We start from the raw sequence: 7,737 nt of genomic DNA on the forward strand, positions 1-7,737 counted from the left end.
GCGGTGCCAATCCACTCCTATTTAACAGCAGAATACAATATGTGCCGCTGCTACAATGGTTTCATCTGTCAGTCTAACTGCTGTGTCGCTCCTTAGCATTCCACTCCACTATTAATGTAACATGAACTATGTCAATACAACGTAACAATATCGTAAAGAGAAAAGGAAATCTTACAGAGTAATTTGTACTAGTTTGTGGTCTGGCAACCTTTAATTTGATCATTGTATTTTGATATTTTATGACCATAATAGGTAGTTTAGATGTAACCACGGATACATTGGCCAGAAAGTGTTATTTATTTATTTATTTTTATCCTGTAATCTATGCCATCTATATTTTTCTATTCCCTTACACTTCAACCTAACAACCAAACTTGGTAATGAATCAAAAAAATATTTCCAGTAACTAGTTATTGTCCATGACCTGTTTCATATTTTGAATCGGAGAGAGTCTAAAGAGAAAAAAAATAAAGCCTTTATATAAAAAAAAAATAATAATAAGATTAAGAGTTTTATAAAGTGTCAAAAACATTAAAAATGTATATAGTTTTTTGTTTTTTTTGTTATACCTTGTCACCACGGAGTACATCTTAATAACTTTGAGCTTTTTTTAGGGCAAAGTTATAGCATCATGTATGGCTATGGGTAAACGGATGGTGCATGGTGGTAATAACAGCTTGATTAACCTGTTAAGGACGGTGGGCGTATGGATACACCCGTGGGAATTCTGGTCCCCGCTGCTAGCCGGTTGGGAACCGGATCGAGATGCCTGCTGAAATCCTTCAGCAGGCATCCCGGCACATCGCCAAGGGGGTCCTGAGACCCCCCCCCATGTCGGTGATCGGAGAAAATCGCATGTCAATTCAGACATGTGATTTTCTCCAATACCGGGCTGATCGGGTCTCTGGTGACCCGATCACCCGGAAAATAGGGATGACCGGAGTTGTCAGTGACAGCACCGATCATCCTAAGGGATAGGAGTGAGGTCGCAGTGCTGCAATCTCCTCCTATCCGCTGCCATTAGTCAGAACTGAGTTCTGACCAATGGCGGCGCAGGACAGGGGGTTGCCATGGAAACCCCCATTCTGCCCACCCCTGGATGTTGGGCAGAACGCGGGGGGGTGGGGAGAAGATGGAGGCCTGTACCTGAGGAGAAGATGCGTGGGGCCCGGCGATCATCGCAGACATCCAGCGGAGATCACTGCTCAGGTAAGGAATCGACGGTGGGGGGGAGAAATGAAAGTGAAAGTAAAGTGATCTTTACTGTGGCAACCACTAGGAAGGCCGGACTGCAACTCCAAGCATGCCCAGACAGCCAAAGGCTGTCTGGGCATGCTGGGAGTTGTAGTTTTGCAACATCTGGAGGGTCACAGTTTGGTGACCACTGTTACAGTGGTGCCCAAACGGTAGCCCTCCAGATGTTGCCAAACTACAACTCTCAGCATGCCTAGACCACCCAGGCATGCTGGGAGTTGTACTTCTGTAACATCTGTCCCTTCAGATTTTGCAATTTTCATGACATTTTTGAAAATTGCTGCTGTACTTTGAAGCCCTCTAATTTTTTCAAAAAGTAATAATATGTCCATTTTATGATGCCAACATAAAGTGAACATATTGTATATGTGAATAAAAATAAAATTTATTTGGAATATCCATTTCCCTTACAAGCAGAGAGCTTCAAAGTAAAGAAAAATGATACATTTTCAAAATTTTCCTCAAATTTTGGGATTTTTCACCAAGAAAGGATGCAAGTAACACCAAAAATTTACCACCAAAATAAAATAGAATATGTCTCGAAAAAACATTCTCAGAATCAGAATATTCGGTAAAAGCGTTTTAAAGCGACAGTGGTCAGAATTGCGACAAAGGGCTCAGTCCTTAAGGTGAAAAAGGGCTCAGTCCTTAAAGGGTTAAAAACACACTGGACTAGCAGATTTTATATGTTTTCTCTTATTTAAAATTTAGAGCCACAAACAGTTTTTGGTGTCAGATGCCTGCATGTGTCTACAGTCATAGCCGCAAATGTTGGCACCCCTGAAAGTTTTCTAGAAAATGAAGTATTTTTCACAGAAAAAGATTGCAGTAACACATGTTTTGCTATATACATGTTTATTCCCTTTGTGTGTATTGGAACTAAACCAAAAAAGGGAGAGAAAAAAAGCAAATTGGACAAAATGTCCCACCAAACTCAAAAAATGGTCTGGACAAATTTATTGGCACCCTTTCAAAATTGTAGAAAAATAAGATTGTTTCAAGCATGTGATGCTCCTTTAACACCTTAAGGACTGAGCCCTTTTTCACCTTAAGGACTCGGCCATTTTTTGCAAATCTGACCACTGTCACTTTAAACATTAATAACTCTGGAATGCTTTTAGTTATCATTCTGATTCCGAGATTGTTTTTTCGTGACATATTCTACTTTAACTTAGTGGTAACATTTTTTGGTAACTTGCATCCTTTCTTGGTGAAAAAATCCCAAAATTTGATGAAAAATTTGAAAATTTTGCATTTTTCTAACTTTGAAGCTCTCTGCTTGTAAGGAAAATGGATATTCCAAATACATTTTTTTTATTCACATATACAATATGTTTACTTTATGTTTGCATCATAAAATTGATGAGTTTTTACTTTTGGAAGACACCAGAGGGCTTCAAAGTTCCGCAGCAATTTTCCAATTTTTCAAAAAATTTTGAAACTCGCTTTTTTCAGGGACCAGTTCAGGTTTGAAGTGGATTTGAAGGGTCTTCATCTTAGAAATACCCCACCAATGACCCCATTATAAAAACTGCACCTCCCAAAGTATTCAAAATGACATTCAGTAAGCGTTTTAACCCTTTAGGGGTTTCACAGGAATAGCAGCAAAGTGAAGGAGAAAATTCACGATCTTCATTTTTTACACTCGCATGTTCTTGTAGACCCAAATTTTAGAATTTTTGCAAGGGGTAAAAAGGAGAAAATTTTTACTTGTATTTAAAACCCAATTTCTCTCGAGTAAGCAAATACCTCATATGTCTATGTTAATTGTTCGGCGGGCGCAGTAGAGGGCTCAGAAGGGAAGGAGCGTCAAATGGTTTTTGGGGGGCATGTCACCTTTAGGAAGCCCCTATGGTGCCAGAACAGCAAAAAAAAAACACATGGCATACCATTTTGGAAACTAGACCCCTCGGGGAATGTAACAAGGGGTAATGTGAACCTTAATACCCCACAGGTGATTCACGACTTTTGCATATGTAAAAAAAAATAAAAAAATTGCACCTAAAATGCTTGGTTTCCCAAAAAATTTATATTTATACAAAGGGTTAAAGCAGAAAATACCCTCCAAAATTTGAAGCCCAATTTCTCCTGATTCAGAAAACACCCCAAATGGGGGTGAAAAGTGCTCTGCTGGCGCACTACAGGTCTCAGAAGAGAAGGAGTCACATTTGGCTTTTTGAAAGCAAATTTTGCTCTGGGGGCATGCCGCATTTAGGAAGCCCCTATGGTGTCAGGACAGCAAAAAAAAACAACATGGCATACTATTTTGGAAACTAGAGCCCTCGGGAAATGTAACAAGGGGTTAAGTGAACCTTAATACTCCACAGGCGTTTCACGACTATTGCATATGTACAAAAAAAAAAAAAATTTGTACCTAAAATGCTTCTTTTCCCAAAAATTTTACATTTTTAAAAACGGTAAAAGCAGAAAATACCCCCCAAAATTTGTAACACAATTTCTCCCGAGTACGGCGATACCCCATATGTGACCCTAAACTTTTGCCTTGAAATACGACAGGGCTCCAAAGTGAGAGCGCCATGCGCATTTGAGGCCTAAATTAGGGATTGCATAGGGGTGGACATAGGGGAATTCTACGCCAGTGATTGCCAAACAGGGTGCCTCCAGCTGTTATAAAACTCCCAGCATGCCTGGACAGTCATTGGCTGTCTGGCAATACTGGGAGTAGTTGTTTTACAACAGCTGGAGGCTCCGTTTTGGAAACCGTGGCGTACCAGACGTTTTTCATTTTTATTGGGGAGGGGAGGGGGGCTGTGTAGGGGTATGTGTATATGTAGTGTTTTTTTACTTTTTATTTTATTTTTTGTTAGTGTAGTGTATTGTAGTGTTTTTAGGGTACAGTCGCACGGGCGGGGGGTTCACAGTAGTTTCTCTCTGGAAGTTTGAGCTGTTGCAGAAAATTTGCCGCAGCTCAAACTTGCAGCCCGATACTTACTGTAAGCCTCCGCCCATGTGAGTGTACCCTGTACATTCACATGGGGGGGGGGGGGGGGGAACATCCAGCTGTTGCAAAACTACAACTCCCAGTATGCACTGACAGACTGTACAAGCAGAGAGTTTTAGTTTTGCAACAGCTGTAGGCACACTGGTTATGTATCACTGAGTTTGTGACCTTACTCAGTGTTTCAAAACCAGTGTGCCTCCAGCTGTTGCAAAACTACAACTCCCAGCATGTACGGTGCATGGTGTAAGGTGACTGCTGGGAGTTGTAGTTTGCAACAGCTGGAGGCACACCGGTCGTGAAACACTGAGTTAGGTAAAAAAAACTGAGTTTCACAACCAGTGTGCCTTCAGCTGTTGCAAAACTACAACTCTCAGCAGTCACCGACAGCCAATGGGCATGCTGGGAGTTGTAGTTATGCAACCAGCAGATGCACCACTACAACTCCCAGCATTCACTTTAGCTGTTTGTGCAAGCTGGGAGTTGTAGTTATACAACAGCTGAAGGTACACTTTTCCATAGAAAAAATGTGCCTCCAGCTGTTGCAAAACCATAAGTCCCAGCATGCCCATAAGGGAATGCTGGGAGTTGTGGTGGTCTGCCTCCTGCTGTTGCATAACTACAGCTCCCAGCATGCCCTTTTTGCATGCTGGGAGCTGTTGCTAAGCAACAGCAGGTGCTGTAACTCACCTCCTGCTGCTGCTCCGTCGCAGGACTGTCCCTCGCCGCCGCCGTCGCTCCTGGGGCCCCGATCCCAATATTGATGCCGGGGATCGGGGTCCCCAGTACCCAGGGTGCACGTCCCGCACCCGCTCACGTCCTCCGGAAGAGGGGCGGAGCGGGTGCGGGAGTGACACCCGCAGCAGGCACCCTGATTGGTCGGCCGGTAATCCGGCCGATGAATCAGGGCGATTGTGAGGTGGCACCAGTGCCACCTCACCCCTGCAGGCTCTGGCTGTTCGGGGCCGTCAGAGACGGCCCCGAACAGCCAGTAATTCTGGGTCACCGGGTCACTGGAGACCCGATTGACCCGGAATTGCAGCAGATCGCTGGACTGAATTGTCCAGCGATCTGCGGCGATCGCCGACATGGGGGGGCATAATGACCCCCCTGGGCGATATGCCGGGATGCCTGCTGAACGATTTCAGCAGGCATCCGGCTCCGGTCCCCAACCGGCTAGCGGTGGGGACCGGAATTCCCACGGGCGTATGGATACGCCCTGCATCCTTAAGGACTCGGAATGCAGGGCGTATCCATACGCCCTGCGTCCATAAGAAGTTAAAGTCACCTGGGGCAAGTAACAGGTTTGGGCAATATAAAATCACAACTGAAAGCAGAGAAAAAGGAAAAAAGTTCACCTTAGTCTTTGCATTGTGTGTCTGTGTGTGCCACACTAAGCATGGACAACAGAAAGAGGAGAACTGTCTGAGGACTTGAGAACCAAAATTGGGGAAAAATATTAACCATCTCAAGGTTAAAAGTCCATCTCCAGAGATCTGGATTTGCCTTTGCCCACAGTGTGCAACATTATCAAGAAGTTTGCAACCCATGGCACTGTAGCTAATCTCCCTGGGTGTGGAAAAAAGAGAAAAATTGATGAAAGGTGTCAACACAGGATAGTCCAGATGGTGAATAAGCAGTCCCAAACAAGTTCCAAAGATATTCAAGCTGTCCTGCAGGCTCAGGGAGCAACTGTGTCAGTGCACACTATCCGCCGACATTTTAATAAAATGAAACGCTATGGCAGGAGACCCAGGAGGACCCCACTGCTGACACATAGACATTAAAAAGCAAGGCTACATTTTGCCAAAATTTACTTGAGGAAGCCAAAATCCTTCTGGGAAAACATCTTGTGGACATTTGAGACCAAGATAGAGCTTTTTGGTAAAGCCCATCATTCTACTGTTTACTGAAAATGGAATGAGGCCTACAGAAGAAAAGAACACAGTACCTACAATGAAATATGGCGAAGGTTCAATGATGTTTTGGGATTGTTTTGCTGCCTCTGGCACTGGATGCCTTGAATGTGTGCAAGGCATCATGAAATCTGAGGATTACCAATGGATTTTGGGTCGCACTGTACAGCCCACTGTGTTATGAAGCTGGTTGTGCGTCCAAGATCTTGGGTCTATGTCATACGTCAAAAAGCACCCAGAAATGGATAGCAACAAAGCGAGGAGAGTTCCTAAGTGGGCAGCAATGAGTCCAGATCTAAACCCCATTGAACGCCTGTGGAGAGATCTTAAAATTGCTGTTTGGAAAAGGCTCCCTTCCAATAAGAGAGACCTGGAGCAGTTTACAAAGGAAGAAGTGGTCCAACATTCCGGCTGAGAGGTGTAAGAAGCTTATTGATGGTTAAAGGAAGTGACTGATTTCAGTTATTTTTTCCAAAGCGTGCAGAACCAAATATTAAGTTAAGGGTGCCAAAAATGTTGTAAATTTTTGGAGTTTGGCGTGACATTATGTCCAATTTGCATTTTTTCCTCCCTTTTTTGGTTTAGTTCTAATACACACAAAGTGAATAAACATGTTTATAGCAAAACATGTGATACTGCAATCCTTTTCTGTGAGAAATACTTCATTTTCTTCAAGAATTTCAGGGGTGCCAACATTTACAACCATGACTGTATATGCACACAGAGGTATTAGTAGAAGCAATGGCTTTTTCCAAGTGGACAAAAAAAATTACAGTTTTTAGAAGTAACAACAGGTTTTGTACCTAGAAAGTGAAGAAGCAAGCTGTCAAAAAATTATCAAATTTTGTGAGGTACCAACAGAGTAAAATGATTAGTGATGCCAAACCCTTGTTGCACTGCTTTTTCACAACTAGCGTAACACACAAAAAAAACTGTCATTCTTAACTTCTAATTAAAACTGATTTTGCACTCACAGAACTGATCCAAAACAGTCTCTGAAGTACTACTTAAAGGAGTAGTCCAATGGTGAAAAATTCTATATAGTTAGCAACAGTTTAAAAAGTTATATAACTTTGTAATATACTCACATAACCCCTCTGGAACGGAAAGTACCTTTTTCAGTGACTTCTCTCTGGACAGGAAGCGCTGCATAACCCAGCATCTCCACCTACACTTCTTCTACAGCCTGTGGTCAGCTGTCATTCCTTTCCTCATAGTTCTCAATATGTGAGTGTTCACCAATCACAGCACTCACACATTGAACCAATCACAGCACTCACACATTGAACCAATCACAGCACTCACACATTGAACCAATCACAGCACTCACACATTGAACCAATCACAGCACTCACACATTGAACCAATCACAGCACTCACACATTGAACCAATCACAGCACTCACACATTGAACCAATCACAGCAGTCCTGCTTGAGCCTGGTCACCTGGGTGCCGTGCTGTAAGCCAGGAGAAGTGTGAGGGGGAGAATGAGGACGTACACAGCCCCTCCCCTCCAGCTCTGTCTACATAGGACCTAACTTATCATGGGGAGGTTTCAAGTTTGCATGGGGGGAGGGGAGGGAGGACGTGTGTGAGGAGACATATTA

At 43.2% G+C, this 7,737-nt stretch overlaps 1 long non-coding RNA gene across 1 annotated transcript in view; it reads right to left on the reverse strand.

Annotated features, from left to right (window-relative positions):
* LOC130273525 (uncharacterized) overlaps positions 1 to 7,327 on the reverse strand; it is a 59,364-nt gene extending 52,037 nt beyond the window's left edge. Inside the window, exon 1 of the long non-coding RNA XR_008844020.1 lies at positions 7,243 to 7,327. This is a non-coding gene — a long non-coding RNA (uncharacterized LOC130273525). The remainder of the gene's footprint in view (positions 1 to 7,242) is intronic.
* Positions 7,328 to 7,737: the final 410 nt, after the last annotated feature.

This window comes from Hyla sarda, chromosome 5 (assembly GCF_029499605.1).
Source record: "Hyla sarda isolate aHylSar1 chromosome 5, aHylSar1.hap1, whole genome shotgun sequence".
Taxonomy (NCBI): Eukaryota; Metazoa; Chordata; class Amphibia; order Anura; family Hylidae; genus Hyla; species Hyla sarda.